The sequence below is a fragment of the Dreissena polymorpha genome, chromosome 5 (genome assembly GCF_020536995.1).
Source record: "Dreissena polymorpha isolate Duluth1 chromosome 5, UMN_Dpol_1.0, whole genome shotgun sequence".
NCBI lineage: Eukaryota > Metazoa > Mollusca > Bivalvia > Myida > Dreissenidae > Dreissena > Dreissena polymorpha.
This window is the reverse complement of record NC_068359.1, coordinates 83,685,932-83,702,917: the sequence shown is the minus strand read 5'-3', so window position 1 is coordinate 83,702,917 and position 16,986 is coordinate 83,685,932. Positions and strand designations below refer to the sequence as shown.

Here is a 16,986-nt window from a genome sequence, read left to right as displayed (position 1 = left end):
AACCGCGTGTTTGTAGACTTAACTTTTTTTTGGTTAATGACTAACCATAATTTTTGTACAGTAATTTACCTTCAATAACCAAAGAAAGTCTATGGATATATTTCAATATATGCTACTAATGCATGTATGCAGAGCTCCAGATAAGACGCTTAAAGTCGTAAAAAATTGAATTAAATTTAGTAAAAAAGTAGACTTAAATTCTGTGCGTACGGTTACACATTGGAAAAATGAAATAAGAATTCAAAATGTGTGATCATGCGTAAAACTCAATATCAATGCATATAATGTAAACATTTTATCAATGAGTTCCCACTCGTCTAGGCCCTCATTACAATTATGAAATCAACAGCACTTTAACGTTATTATGAATAACAGACCATCTTTACAACAGTCGAAAAGCCGAACGTTTTCCATTATCTGGTCCTTTTATCGCAAAAAGTCTGCTGTAACCCGGCAATTGTCATTAGCTCTTCTTAGACTATAAACCTAAATGCGGATGTGCCAAAAATTATATTTACCTGAAAAAAAAGAATTAATAATAGACTTTAAGGCTGGATTATTATAGAGTGTAAACCAAGATTTTGCTGAAAAAGTTATCTGGAACTTTGCATGTATGTTGAGAGGAAATCGATTACATAATTTCAAATTTACTAGAGTACTTTTATATTGCACCACATAAAATGCTTTAAAACTATAATATTGAAGTGCACATATAAACTTTATTATAGATGGGTAGGTATTTCGTGTCAATCTCTTTCACATATGAAAGAGCTGTTGGTCATGCTGCTTTAAGTACATATAGATGCATGACACAATTAAGATTAAGCAAAATAAAACACTAGGTATTTGCCAAGAGTCAAATATATACGAGCAGTAAGAGCGTAATCGTGCACAGCGAGACTTACTCATGTAGAATTGAAACTCTTATTGCTTTCTTTCGAAATAATTTCATGTGTCCGATCTAATATGCAATATGCCCGGTGTTTTTTTTTGCGGATTAATGTTCCGTTTTAGATCCATAATTAACGAATGCCTCAATATTTTCAAAAATTAACACCGGAATAATGTTCACCGACATTTTTTCATACAGATTGGATATGTATATATAGATGGTCAAGTATAACCGATAGAGAACAAGCATGTTGGAACTGTCATGAAGCATGTTAGAATAAACATCACGCATAATGTAAATATTATTCATGAATGATGTAATGTTGCAGCAATCATCAAGTATAAACGAATAGACAACAAGCATGTTGGAATTGTCATAAAGCAAATTAGAATAAGCATCAGTCATAATGTAAATATTCACCACGAATGATGTAACTTTTACCTAAATATCCTCCCATAGACATGTGTTGTTACTAAAATAAACATAGAGATTTGAGCATTGGGAGTGACCTAATCATACTGTGCTTTAGCAGTATTACGGAATACCGTTAGTGCCATCGTGGTTACACATTAAAATTCAGAGGGCGAGAACGCGAGAACGCGATAGTACGATGGCGACAATGTGACAATACGATGATGACAGGGTGACAATACGATGGCGACAATGCGATAGTACGATGGCGACAATGCGAGAACGCGATAATACGATGACGACAATCAGACAGTGCGATGACGACAGTGCGACAATACGATGGCGACAGTGAGATAGTACGATGGCGACAATACTACAGTTCGATAGTGCGATAATACGATGACGACAGTGCGAAAATACGATGACGACAGTGCGACAATACGATGGCGATAGCCGACAGTGCGATAGTACGATGGTGCCAATGCGATAACGCGATAGTATGATGGCGGCAATTCGAAAATGCGATGGCGACAGTGCGACAATACGATGGCGACAATGCGATAGAACGATGGCGACATTGCGATGATACCACGGCGACAGTACGATATGACTATCGCATTGTCGCCCCCGTACTATCGCACTGCCGCCATTGTATTGTCGCACTGTCGCATTGTCGTCATCGTACTAGCGCGTTTTCGCAATCGTACGAACGCATTGTCGCCATCGTATTGTCGCACTGTCGTCATCGTACTTTCGCGTTCTCGCATTCTCGCCCTCTGGATTTTAATGAGTAACCACGGTGGTCCTAACGGTATTTTGTACAGTAAAGTGCGTAAAATCTGGTTTGGAATAACAATTTTTATGCCGAAAACAGATGTTGAAAACCCGACTTTGTTTTATAAGTAGTAGTCTAAATATACAATGAGTTTTCCGAGCATTAAATAAACATATTAAATAAAATTCATGTTCGTATCAGTTGAAGTTCTTGTTAATAGTAGAAGCAAAGAACACATAAACGCTGATTGGGCTTACTAATTTGAGGCAAGAAAAAACACATCGCGCTATTATATATAACATATAACGCGCATCCGCAAAGTTCGAGCGCCCGTCTCGGTGCCGTCGTTTCCGGTGAAAGTTTCGCACAGGAGCTACCGAGTTTGGATATGAGACCACGAATCATGGCTCGACTTTATATATCAGTCAGCGTAGTACCTGACCAGACTGCGCGGTTGGACAAGATAGGATGGACCAACTTCGGCCGCATATGACATAAGACCCATTTTCGCATGACGCGGGTCATCTGACCTTTATAATGTGTATATAGCTTTGAATGGAATTTGCACATAGTTTTTGGCATGGACTTATTGTTATGTTAATGTGTTGCACGCTTTCAAAAGCAGAGGGCATATATAAGATCAATTATACTACGGAGTTCATTTTCTGTTGCAAAATGAAATGCAATAAAGATTGTTACTCAGCGGTGTGTACAGTATGACAGCGTTGTCTGTCTGCGATGCATTTATACTGGTTCTAAGCTGGCATACTCACCAATTGGACTCAACCATCTGCTCGAACAAGAAATGATAAGTTCTACTAGCATAAACCTTTAATTGTAACTCATTTTAAAAATATTCATGTTATTTATATTATTCAATTTATTATTCAAAATTATAATTATTATTTCCTTTATTGTTGTTTTTCGCATTAAGAAACTTATTCGGCTTACGAAACTGAAAAATCCCATTGGAAAAAAAAAACCATGGGAGAAAAAATCCCATGGGAGAAAAAATCCCATGGGATTTAAAAATCCCATGGTTTTTTTTGTTTTTTTTAAACACGACTAAACGCATTAAAATATCGTAGTTGTTCATCATTTCATAAAATATGATGTTTCTGATAGTTTCATGAATAAATCTCTCAAAATAAGAAAAAAATCCCATGGGATTTTTTTCTCCCATTTTAAAATGGGATTTTTTTATTACTAAATATTTTTATATATAATTGGCATAAAACCAATATACAGTCCTTAAAAAACGTTAAAATACTTGCAAACGCAAATAAAACACGTTTTTTAAAATGTTCAAAATCCCATGGGATTTTTCTCCCATTTGCAAATTATGGGAGAAAAAAAATCCCATGGGAGAAAAAATCCCATGGGAAAATCGAAAATCCCATGGGAAAATGCAAAAGTCCCATGGGAACCCCAACTTTGCTTATAAATTTCATAGTGAAGAAAACGCGTTTTTTGAGTGAAAATAACCAATTATTAATCAACGTTAAGACTTTTATCGCATACTATGTCTCAAAGTAGCAAATCTTTAAGAAAAAGGGTACTTAAGTTTGCGAAATTTCGGTTTCGCAAAGTTTTTCCGGTGGCCGTTGAAGGCGATATTAGGCCTGTTAAAGCTTAACTGCCCCTTTAAGATTTAAAGCTGTTGTGTTCAATATCTGCAATAAAATACCAAAACAAACCAAAAAGACATGCAAGTGGGGCTAATGTGTGGTGGGGAAAGAATGAATTTGTTAGATATTTTCAATCTAAGCAATTTTGATAATGTCTTTTTTGTGTGTTTTTTTTTAATCATCCCAAAAATGCCAATTTCAAAGCAAAAACAATCCAATTTCATCCAAGACAATAAACTAATTAGTCAATTGAGAGATCAAAGATACTTTGAAGTGTAGAAATCAATAAGCTTCCAATAACTTGTTATTTCACACCAATAAAAGTGTAAAATCTTGAAAGCGCCTTGTCGATCGGTGCCCATTTATTTACCAGCCGCCAATGAAATATTCTAGCATATAATGTCATGGGTGCCTTTTAACTGCAGCAGATGGTCAAAATGCATTGCCAGCTCTCATTTAGAGGTTCAAGACAATACAAATTTTCATATTTTGGACACAAAATATGTACTTTAGGCTATTTTTATGGTGGCAATCTGGTCCAAATGGGAGTTTGTAACCAAGCGAAAGAATACAATGCTCATTTGTTGGGGGGGGGGGGGGGTTTAAGCTGGAAGGAAAAGTTAAACTGAACAAAAAAACACATATGTAGGCAAGCATTATAAGCTTAGCAATGATGTTCCATGTAGTAACAGGGGTAGAAAGGCAGTTCAGATCAAGGCAGTGTCCTGAAAGGGGTTTCTAGTACTTCTTTTGGGGACACAGCTTCCTGCAGAATTCTCAACACAACAAATATCAATGATTCATGTCACCTTTCTATGCAAAGAAAAAAGAATAAGGACAATACTGTCATTAAATCACTGAATGAGAGAAGCATGTACCAAATAAAAAACAAAACAAGTTGCTGAAAGTGCCAAATTTTGTCAAAAAAATCCCTCTAAGGTAAATGATGAAGGGGACACTTGCTATAACAATCCTATGTTTAAGTAAGGCGCGACACCATTTTAAGCCGGAACCATGAATATAAGCATATTGTGAGAAAACAATACCAAAAACAAGCTAATTGTAGGGTAACAAGTAGCAAATCAACTCAGCTGTACTGCATACATGCTCAGGAACAAGGATAACCCTGTTAAGTGCCAACTTCAGCTGCCAACAAAGCACGAGCTTTACATGTCAGGACGCGGAACTATCAATACAAACTGCGAGGAGAATTACATGACGGCAAGGGTGTGAGTGACCACAATCCTGATTATGACAGTCTTTCACACCTAAAGCATCATACATATGCTTATTTGCTTGTGTACATGATAACAAAATGATATTATTACCTGTTTTGCCATCAACAACCCTTATCCAGTGGCCCTTGACTTAGTCGCAGACATTCCTCTTCCTGAAAAAGTCAAAATACCCAATAGAAAAAGATAAAAAAAATGAAACAAAAACATGCATTTATGTATTTTAAGTGTACTTTTATGAATAATATGAAGTGATAAAATCTTGCTCAATTCATGATTGTACTAAATATGAAGGCTGGCTCAGTTAAGCATCTGCTGCACTGTCCATACTGTAAAAATGCCTGCCATTCCATGTCGGTGAAATGGGGCTCTGTTTGAATGTTCATGCTTTTCGCAAAAGTTTTAGTTGCGTTACTCGATCACGGAGTCCCTGGCGTTGAATTCTAACTTCATGTAACACATTAACGCGACACGGTCAACCAATATGCGGTTGAATTTAAGTCGGAAAGCAATTTAGCTCTTATTCCACTATATAAGGGTGGGGGGTCAACTTGAAAAACAACTATTCCAGGTCAAATAATCTGAATTCATGCATTTAATGCACTTATTTTCTTCCCTTTTGCTAAGAAATGACCAAAAATCTGCTTTCCCAGTCATATTTTGCACTTGCAGATGATATTTCATTTTTATCATAAGTTAGTTTATATAAGAGAAATTTATTTTTACTGAAATGTGTTTTTCTTTCATATTATTATCATCCCATCCATATTGCACCAATATATTAAGTTTGGCTGGATTAGCTGTCCATTTGGCCATTCTGTATCATATTTTCACACGCGGGTGTTTTCAGTCCGAAGAAGGCGATATTAGGCCTGTTAAAGCTTAACTGCCCCTTTAAGATTTAAAGCTGTTGTGTTCAATATCTGCAATAAAATACCAAAACAAACCAAAAAGACATGCAAGTGGGGCTAATGTGTGGTGGGGAAAGAATGAATTTGTTAGATATTTTCAATCTAAGCAATTTTGATAATGTCTTTTTTGTGTGTTTTTTTTTAATCATCCCAAAAATGCCAATTTCAAAGCAAAAACAATCCAATTTCATCCAAGACAATAAACTAATTAGTCAATTGAGAGATCAAAGATACTTTGAAGTGTAGAAATCAATAAGCTTCCAATAACTTGTTATTTCACACCAATAAAAGTGTAAAATCTTGAAAGCGCCTTGTCCCCTTGTCAAAAAATAACCCACTTTCATACCAAAACACACTTAAACCAACATAAAACTGTGTTTTTTCTGAGTTTTTCTTAGCGGAAGTTGGTTTTTGCTAATAAAAGTGAGTTTTATGTGCGCTAAACTGTGCTTAACTGAGTTTAAAGTTGGTTATTTTAAGAAGATGTGTGTTTAAGCGAGTTTTTTTCTGTAAGAAGTCGGTTTTTTGTGTGTCAAAAGTGAGCCTTTTTATTTATGAGTTGGTTTATGTGTGTTTAAGTGTGTCTTTTTGTTTTATAAGCGAGTATTTTACAACAGAAGTTGGTCTTTTTTTAAACAGAAGTGGGTTTAAGCGAGTTTAACTTGGTCTTTTTGTAAATAAGTTGAGAGCTGCAACGAGGCTTAAAGACTCACTTTAACACACTTTTCAACAAGTTGGTCTTTTGTTTATTAATATAACTCATCAATGAAACAATAATTCTTCAACTGGGTCTTTGTTTAATGTTTATAGCCATAAATAAAACAAGTCAATTGTAAAGGGGCTTTTTTTACAGCTTGTTTGCCATTGTCCCTATTGTACATTTGTGTGCTCCCCATAATTTTTAGGGAATATTGGATGAAAATGGCTCTTTCAGAACATCACAGGTTCACAGATGGACAACAAGTATCACTGACAAAAACTATAACAATGGTCAAGCTTAGTTTTATACATGAAAATGAAAGAGTTTGTGTTTCACTTTGATTTTTTTCTTTATGTTTGTTTTTATTATAAACAATATCTTATGATTGTTTTATGTCTTAATTTTTTATTTTTTTTAAACAATCTCATATGATTGTTTATATTTGTTTAAAACAGTATTTACTTGTTAAATCTGCATATTTAAATAATTATGGTATTGGAAACATTATTTTGGAAATAATCTATTTATTTTTGTACATAAGTTATGCAAGATTTTGATATTTGCATATGATACCATCATATCCATTTTCTTAATTTGCAATAAAATAATAAAATGCCAAACATGATCTGTGTTACATAAACTGTCAACAAAATAACAAGACAATACCTAAAAACACCCTTATTTCACACCACTAACAATAAACAGATAACAATCTGTCAGGCATTCAGAGCTAAACAGGGTACTGATTATCAAGGGGTAGATAAGGCTACTGATGGGGTTTGCCTAGAGATAAGGCTGTGTGGAATAAGATATAAGGCTTTTGATTGGCTATTGCACTGAGGAAGTTATCTTTTTGAAAACAACAACTTTTGAAAAATAAGCTGGTGTCAGCAATTGAATATTGAGCTAAATTTAATTCAGCAACATTAATATAAAGAAGTGAAAGACTTATAATGGCAGTGTAAAATGTCTTGAAATTCTGTCAGCATGAAGTATTGTGTGATGAAAACAATGTGTTTTTTACTGCAATGTGGAAATCAATAATAAGTTGGTTGGAAAGGAGGTTGAACTGCCTGTTGTTGTTTTTGGAATACTGAAGAACAGTTTTAACAGGTTTGTATTGTCATTTCTTTACCCCTTTTTTATTTAGTTTATTGAATTAATTATGATCATTATCATATTTATGTATTGTCACTGGGAAATGTAAATGGATAAGTTATTGTATTGCAATTTAAAGGATAAACAACACATTTTGAAGCAAAAATAGATAAACTTACACATGAAAAAGTGTAAATGTTGTGTACAGTGAATAATTATGGTTGTGTTTCATGGTTATTGTCATCTAAAATTTTATTTATATCTATTTCTGGTTATTACTGAACGGATTTCTTTCCCTCATACTTAATTAGAACTTATATATTTTAATTTTGAAGGTTAAACTCTTGCCACAAGGCAAAATTGACATCGATGGGAAGATCCTTTGGAAAGAATGTGCATCATCGCCTGCCTGATGTATGGACTTTTAAACCTGGTTTTTACCCTGCACAAGCTGGCAAACTTGAGGGGACCAAGAGTGGGAAAACCTCGCCCTGTCCTTGACCAAGAAAGCTCGATTTGTTGAGAGGTAAACTATACAGGTTATTGCATTTACAATGCCACCAGACCACACAGCCAAATGAGACCACGCATCTTGGTACATTTTCAAACTGCATTTTCTACCAAACGCAATTTCTTTTAATAATTGATGAAAAGTGCTAAGTCACATGTGATCACGGGATTAAAATTTCAAAAATAAACAAACAAAAACAACAAGCAAATAACTTAAATTTATTTTTATTAAAGCAACAAGATTACCATAACAGCAATATTTCATAGTTAAGTGGAACGAAAACATAACCAATCAACATGTTTGAAGAATGCCTTGCCCTTTTGAAAGTGATATGGTATTAATCCTTTGCAGATCAACTGGCATAAGAGATGCTCAAGAGGAGAAGGACACAAGCAGCATCAATGGTACAACTACGTGTCGCTCCAGCGCCCGCTTTCCAGGTATCTACCAGCTGCTTTCCAGGTCCCTCCACCCGCCAAGATCAGGTCTAATTCCCTGCACTGGCTGCTTTCCAGGTCCCCTAGCAGTCAAGGTCTCTCCAGTAGCTGCTGTGCAGGTCCCAACACCGTATGCCGTCAAGGTCCCTCCATAAGCTGAAATCCAGGTTCCTCATTCCACTGCGGTGCAGGTACCTCCAACAGCTGAGATCCAGGTCTCTGCAGCAGCTGCGGTCTAAATACTCCACCCGCAGTGGTCCATTGCGGTCAACCTTTTGCTTTAAAATCTTCCATAAATGTCTATTATTTTATAATGTATTGTAAAAATAATCTGTTTGTATAAATTTGCGGTGTACTATTTTTGTCATATAAACATAATTTTCGTACACATTGTGTTTTTTTCCCTTTTAACCACATGGGGCTTATAATGAACTGTTGTAATTGCTTCACAAAAAACCATTTTTTCTAGAACATATCAGTCCAAAATTATTTTTTTTACACTGCAAAATCCCACAAAAGGCTCACAAAAAACCTACTTTCTTAAAAAAAACTCACTAAAACACTGTTAAAACCCACAAAAATCAACTTACCCAAACCCACAAATTTCTTTTGTTTTTTCACAGATAAAATACTGTTAATAACTAGGTTTAAAGCAAGTTAAAAGCATGTTTTCACTGTGAAAAAAACTAACAAAGGCGTGCTTTCAGCTCACTTTTCGCTCACTTAAAAACCGTGTTTAGCCTGCTTATAGCTCACATAAAAAACACACTTTTTACCCACTTAAAACCAACTCCACAGACAGAAGTTGGTCTAAGCATGTTTAAAAAACCTCAAAAAACCAACTTGTAGAAAATCATACTCACTTTAAAAACCCACTTAAGATGGTTAAAAAACCCACTATGTTGGTTTAAAGCGAGTTAAACCAAGATTTAACTCAGAAAAAACCAAGTCGGTAAGCTAAAAAACCCAGTCGGTAAGCTAAAAGCGTGTCTGAAAAACCCGCTTTTAGCACAGTGCAAATACCGCAGAGTTAAACACAGATGCCTGAAAAAAACTCACTTTAAACCCACTTAAGACGGTTATAAAACCACTATGTTGGCTTTAAGCGAGTTAAACCAAGATTCAACTCAGATAAAACCAAGTCGGTAAGCAAAAAGTGTGTTTAAAAGACTCGCTTTTAGCTCGGTGCCAATACCGCAGGGTTAAACCCAGTTTAAAACTGGGTTATAACCGGATTTTGCTCACTTTTTTGACAAGGGTCGATCGGTGCCCATTTATTTACCAGCCGCCAATGAAATATTCTAGCATATAATGTCATGGGTGCCTTTTAACTGCAGCAGATGGTCAAAATGCATTGCCAGCTCTCATTTAGAGGTTCAAGACAATACAAATTTTCATATTTTGGACACAAAATATGTACTTTAGGCTATTTTTATGGTGGCAATCTGGTCCAAATGGGAGTTTGTAACCAAGCGAAAGAATACAATGCTCATTTGTTGGGGGGGGGGGGTTTAAGCTGGAAGGAAAAGTTAAACTGAACAAAAAACACATATGTAGGCAAGCATTATAAGCTTAGCAATGATGTTCCATGTAGTAACAGGGGTAGAAAGGCAGTTCAGATCAAGGCAGTGTCCTGAAAGGGGTTTCTAGTACTTCTTTTGAGGACACAGCTTCCTGCAGAATTCTCAACACAACAAATATCAATGATTCATGTCACCTTTCTATGCAAAGAAAAAAGAATAAGGACAATAATGTCATTAAATCACTGAATGAGAGAAGCATGTACCAAATAAAAAACAAAACAAGTTGCTGAAAGTGCCAAATTTTGTCAAAAAAATCCCTCTAAGGTAAATGATGAAGGGGACACTTGCTATAACAATCCTATGTTTAAGTAAGGCGCGACACCATTTTAAGCCGGAACCATGAATATAAGCATATTGTGAGAAAACAATACCAAAAACAAGCTAATTGTAGGGTAACAAGTAGCAAATCAACTCAGCTGTACTGCATACATGCTCAGGAACAAGGATAACCCTGTTAAGTGCCAACTTCAGCTGCCAACAAAGCACGAGCTTTACATGTCAGGACGCGGAACTATCAATACAAACTGCGAGGAGAATTACATGACGGCAAGGGTGTGAGTGACCACAATCCTGATTATGACAGTCTTTCACACCTAAAGCATCATACATATGCTTATTTGCTTGTGTACATGATAACAAAATGATATTATTACCTGTTTTGCCATCAACAACCCTTATCCAGTGGCCCTTGACTTAGTCGCAGACATTCCTCTTCCTGAAAAAGTCAAAATACCCAATAGAAAAAGATAAAAAAAATGAAACAAAAACATGCATTTATGTATTTTAAGTGTACTTTTATGAATAATATGAAGTGATAAAATCTTGCTCAATTCATGATTGTACTAAATATGAAGGCTGGCTCAGTTAAGCATCTGCTGCACTGTCCATACTGTAAAAATGCCTGCCATTCCATGTCGGTGAAATGGGGCTCTGTTTGAATGTTCATGCTTTTCGCAAAAGTTTTAGTTGCGTTACTCGATCACGGAGTCCCTGGCGTTGAATTCTAACTTCATGTAACACATTAACGCGACACGGTCAACCAATATGCGGTTGAATTTAAGTAGGAAAGCAATTTAGCTCTTATTCCACTATATAAGGGTGGGGGGTCAACTTGAAAAACAACTATTCCAGGTCAAATAATCTGAATTCATGCATTTAATGCACTTATTTTCTTCCCTTTTGCTAAGAAATGACCAAAAATCTGCTTTCCCAGTCATATTTTGCACTTGCAGATGATATTTCATTTTTATCATAAGTTAGTTTAGGTCACAACATACCAAAAGATTTCCTGCACAAATTCAATGTAAAAGCAATAACTTTAACAAAAAATAAAGTCAAACTTTTGCGCGTAGACACCCCCCATAACCATACCTTTTCTTAAAGAGCATTCCAAGCCGCAATGATTTAAACAATAAAAACATAGGTCATCCAATATGTAAGAAAGAACTCAATGCGAATCAGCGGTCACTGTTTTATGGCCATCTTTTTACCGGCATCTCTCCAGTTGATGATGGTTTCCCGCCAACTGTCAAAGTCTTATGTAGTCTCCAACCTAAAAGCAAAACAGGGAATTTGTAGTATACAACAATGTTTTCCCTACCACATGAACACAGAAATATTCAAAAATAAAGTCATGGCAAGTGCCCGTACAGAGAATTGTGTCTTCAAATAAATGAAGATTTTGTTTTAGAGGGTATAGCATTGAACACCAAAAGTATTTAGTGTATTGTAACCTATAAGAGAAATTTATTTTTACTGAAATGTGTTTTTCTTTCATATTATTATCATCCCATCCATATTGCACCAATATATTAAGTCTGGCTGGATTAGCTGTCCATTTGGCCATTCTGTATCATATTTTCACACGCGGGTGTTTTCAGTCCGAAGAAGACGATATTAGGCCTGTTAAAGCTTAACTGCCCCTTTAAGATTTAAAGCTGTTGTGTTCAATATCTGCAATAAAATACCAAAACAAACCAAAAAGACATGCAAGTGGGGCTAATGTGTGGTGGGGAAAGAATGAATTTGTTAGATATTTTCAATCTAAGCAATTTTGATAATGTCTTTTTTGTGTGTTTTTTTTTAATCATCCCAAAAATGCCAATTTCAAAGCAAAAACAATCCAATTTCATCCAAGACAATAAACTAATTAGTCAATTGAGAGATCAAAGATACTTTGAAGTGTAGAAATCAATAAGCTTCCAATAACTTGTTATTTCACACCAATAAAAGTGTAAAATCTTGAAAGCGCCTTGTCGATCGGTGCCCATTTATTTACCAGCCGCCAATGAAATATTCTAGCATATAATGTCATGGGTGCCTTTTAACTGCAGCAGATGGTCAAAATGCATTGCCAGCTCTCATTTAGAGGTTCAAGACAATACAAATTTTCATATTTTGGACACAAAATATGTACTTTAGGCTATTTTTATGGTGGCAATCTGGTCCAAATGGGAGTTGTAACCAAGCGAAAGAATACAATGCTCATTTGTTGGGGAGGGGGGGGGGTTTAAGCTGGAAGGAAAAGTTAAACTGAACAAAAAACACATATGTAGGCAAGCATTATAAGCTTAGCAATGATGTTCCATGTAGTAACAGGGGTAGAAAGGCAGTTCAGATCAAGGCAGTGTCCTGAAAGGGGTTTCTAGTACTTCTTTTGGGGGACACAGCTTCCTGCAGAATTCTCAACACAACAAATATCAATGATTCATGTCACCTTTCTATGCAAAGAAAAAAGAATAAGGACAATACTGTCATTAAATCACTGAATGAGAGAAGCATGTACCAAATAAAAAACAAAACAAGTTGCTGAAGCGCCAATTTTGTCAAAAAAATCCCTCTAAGGTAAATGATGAAGGGGACACTTGCTATAGACAATCCTATGTTTAAGTAAGGCGCGACACCATTTTAAGCCGGAACCATGAATATAAGCATATTGTGAGAAAACAATACCAAAAACAAGCTAATTGTAGGGTAACAAGTAGCAAATCAACTCAGCTGTACTGCATACATGCTCAGGAACAAGGATAACCCTGTTAAGTGCCACTTCAGCTGCCAACAAAGCACGAGCTTTACATGTCAGGACGCGGAACTATCAATACAAACTGCGAGGAGAATTACATGACGGCAAGGGTGTGAGTGACCACAATCCTGATTATGACAGTCTTTCACACCTAAAGCATCAGCTTATTTGCTTGTGTACATGATAACAAAATGATATTATTACCTGTTTTGCCATCAACAACCCTTATCCAGTGGCCCTTGACTTAGTCGCAGACATTCCTCTTCCTGAAAAAGTCAAAATACCCAATAGAAAAAGATAAAAAAAATGAAACAAAAACATGCATTTATGTATTTTAAGTGTACTTTTATGAATAATATGAAGTGATAAAATCTTGCTCAATTCATGATTGTACTAAATATGAAGGCTGGCTCAGTTAGGCATCTGCTGCACTGTCCATACTGTAAAAATGCCTGCCATTCCATGTCGGTGAAATGGGGCTCTGTTTGAATGTTCATGCTTTTCGCAAAAGTTTTAGTTGCGTTACTCGATCACGGAGTCCCTGGCGTTGAATTCTAACTTCATGTAACACATTAACGCGACAACGGTCACCAATATGCGGTTGAATTTAAGTCGGAAAAGCAATTTAGCTCTTATTCCACTATATAAGGGTGGGGGGTCAACTTGAAAAAAACACTATTCCAGGTCAAATAATCTGAATTCATGCATTTAATGCACTTATTTTCTTCCCTTTTGCTAAGAAATGACCAAAAATCTGCTTTCCCAGTCATATTTTGCACTTGGCAGATGATATTTCATTTTTATCATAAGTTAGTTTAGGTCACAACATACCAAAAGATTTCCTGCACAAATTCAATGTAAAAGCAATAACTTAACAAAAAATAAAGTCAAACTTTTGCGCGTAGACACCACCCCATAACCATACCTTTTCTTAAAGAGCATTCCAAGCCGCAATGATTTAAACATAAAAAACATAGGTCATCCAATATGTAAGAAAAGAACTCAATGCGAATCAGCGGTCACTGTTTTATGGCCATCTTTTTACCGGCATCTCTCCAGTTGATGATGGTTTCCCGCCAACTGTCAAAGTCTTATGTAGTCTCCAACCTAAAAGCAAAACAGGGAATTTGTAGTATACAACAATGTTTTCCCTACCACATGAACACAGAAATATTCAAAAATAAAGTCATGGCAAGTGCCCGTACAGAGAATTGTGTCTTCAAATAAATGAAGATTTTGTTTTTAGAGGGTATAGCATTGAACACCAAAAGTATTTAGTGTATTGTAACCTATAAGAGAAATTTATTTTACTGAAATGTGTTTTTCTTTCATATTATTATCATCCCATCCATATTGCACCATATATTAAGTTTGGCTGGATTAGCTGTCCATTTGGCCATTCTGTATCATATTTTCACACGCGGGTGTTTTCAGTCCGAAGAAGGCGATATTAGGCCTGTTAAAGCTTAACTGCCCCTTTAAGATTTAAAGCTGTTGTGTTCAATATCTGCAATAAAATACCAAAACAAACCAAAAAGACATGCAAGTGGGGCTAATGTGTGGTGGGGAAAGAATGAATTTGTTAGATATTTTCAATCTAAGCAATTTTGATAATGTCTTTTTTGTGTGTTTTTTTTAATCATCCCAAAAATGCCAATTTCAAAGCAAAAACAATCCAATTTCATCCAAGACAATAAACTAATTAGTCAATTGAGAGATCAAAGATACTTTGAAGTGTAGAAATCAATAAGCTGCCAATAACTTGTTATTTCACACCAATAAAAGTGTAAAATCTTGAAAGCGCCTTGTCGATCGGTGCCCATTTATTTACCAGCCGCCAATGAAATATTCTAGCATATAATGTCATGGGTGCCTTTTAACTGCAGCAGAATGGTCAAAATGCATTGCCAGCTCTCATTTAGAGGTTCAAGACAATACAAATTTTCATATTTTGGACACAATATATGTACTTTAGGCTATTTTTATGGTGGCAATCTGGTCCAAATGGGAGTTTGTAACCAACGAAAGAATACAAAGGCGCATTGGTTGGGGGGGGGGGGGTTTTAAAGCGGGAAGGAAAAGTTAAACTGAACAAAAAACACATATGTAGGCAAGCATTATAAGCTTAGCAATGATGTTCCATGTAGTAACAGGGGTAGAAAGGCAGTTCAGATCAAGGCAGTGTCCCGGAAGGGGTTTCTAGTACTGCTTTTGGGGACACAGCTTCCTGCAAGAATTCTCAACACAACAAATATCAATGATTCATGTCACCTTTCTATGCAAAGAAAAAAGAATAAGGACATACTGTCATTAAAATCACTGAATGAGAGAAGCATGTCCAAATAAAAAACAAAACAAGTTGCTGAAAGTGCCAAATTTTGTCAAAAAAAATCCCTCTAAGGTAAATGATGAAGGGGACACTTTGCTATAACAATCCTATGTTTTAAGTAAGGCGCGACACCATTTTAAGCCGGAACCATGAATATAAGCATATTGTGAGAAAACAATACCAAAAACAAGCTAATTGTAGGGGTAACAAGTAAGCAAATCAACTCAGCTGTACTGGCATACATGCTCAGGAACAAGGATAACCCTGTTAAGTGCCAACTTCAGCTGCCAACAAAGCACGAGCTTTACATGTCCAGGGACGCGGAACTATCAATACAAACTGCGAGGAGAATTACATGACGGAAGGGTGTGAGTGACCACAATCCTGATTATGACAGTCTTTCAACAACCTAAAGCTCATACATATGCTTATTTGCTTGTGTACATGATAACAATGATATTAGTACCTGTTTTTGCCATCACAACCCTTATCCAGGGCCCCTTGACTTAGTCGCAGACATTCCTCTTCCTGAAAAGTCAAAATACCCAAAGAAAAGATAAAAAAATGAAACAAAAAACATGCATTTATGTATTTTACGTGTACTTTTATGAATAATATAAAGTGATAAATCTTGCTCAATTCATGATTGTACTAAATATGAAGGCTGGCTCAGTTACATCTGCTGCACTGTCCATACTGTAAAATGCCTGCCATTCCATGTCGGTGTGAAATGGGGCTCTGTTTAATGTTCATGCTTTTCGCAAAGTTTTAGTTGCGTTACTCGATAACGGAGTCCCTGCGCTTGAATTCTAACTTCATGTAACACATTAAACGCGACACGGTCAACCAATATGCGGTTGAATTTAAGTCGGAAAGCAATTTAGCTCTTATTTTACATATATAAGGTGTGGGGTCAACTTGAAAAACAACTATTCAGGTCAAATAATCTGAATTCATGCATTTAATGCACTTATTTTCTTCCCTTTTGCTAAGAAATGACCAAAAATCTGCTTCCCAGTCATTATTTGCACTTGCAGATGATATTTCATTTTTATCATAAGTTAGTTTAGGTCACAAACATACCAAAAGATTTCTGCACAAATTCAATGTAAAAGCAATAACTTTAACACAAAAATAAAGTCAAACTTTGCGCGCGAACGACACCCCATAACCATACTTTTTCTTAAAGAGCATTCCAAGCCGCAATGATTTAAACAATAAAAAACATAGGTCATCCAATATGTAAGAAAGAACTCAATGCGAATCAGCGGTCACTGTTTTATGGCCATCTTTTTACCGCCATCTCTCCGTGATGATGGTTTCCCGCCAACTGTCAAAGTCTTATGTAGTCTCCAACCTAAAGAAAACAGGGAATTGGTAGTATACAACAATGTTTTCCCTACCACATGAACACAGAAAATATTCAAAAAATAAAGTCATGGCAAGTGCCCGTA

General features: G+C 35.9%; 2 long non-coding RNA genes across 3 annotated transcripts; one reads left to right on the top strand and one right to left on the bottom strand.

Moving 5' to 3' along the window:
* Positions 1 to 4,389: 4,389 nt before the first annotated feature.
* LOC127881501 (uncharacterized) lies at positions 4,390 to 14,396 on the bottom strand. 2 transcript variants are annotated; one of them, XR_008050100.1, is made up of 5 exons: positions 14,249 to 14,396; positions 13,408 to 13,469; positions 11,672 to 11,733; positions 10,835 to 10,896; positions 4,390 to 5,096 (listed from the first exon to the last, which is right to left on the bottom strand). It is a non-coding gene; the product is annotated as an uncharacterized LOC127881501 (long non-coding RNA). The 2 variants fall into 2 exon arrangements; XR_008050101.1 differs by lacking the exon at positions 10,835 to 10,896.
* Positions 7,519 to 8,984, top strand: LOC127881502 (uncharacterized). Its single transcript, XR_008050102.1, has 3 exons — positions 7,519 to 7,665; positions 7,986 to 8,176; positions 8,513 to 8,984. It is a non-coding gene; the product is annotated as an uncharacterized LOC127881502 (long non-coding RNA).
* Positions 14,397 to 16,986: the final 2,590 nt, after the last annotated feature.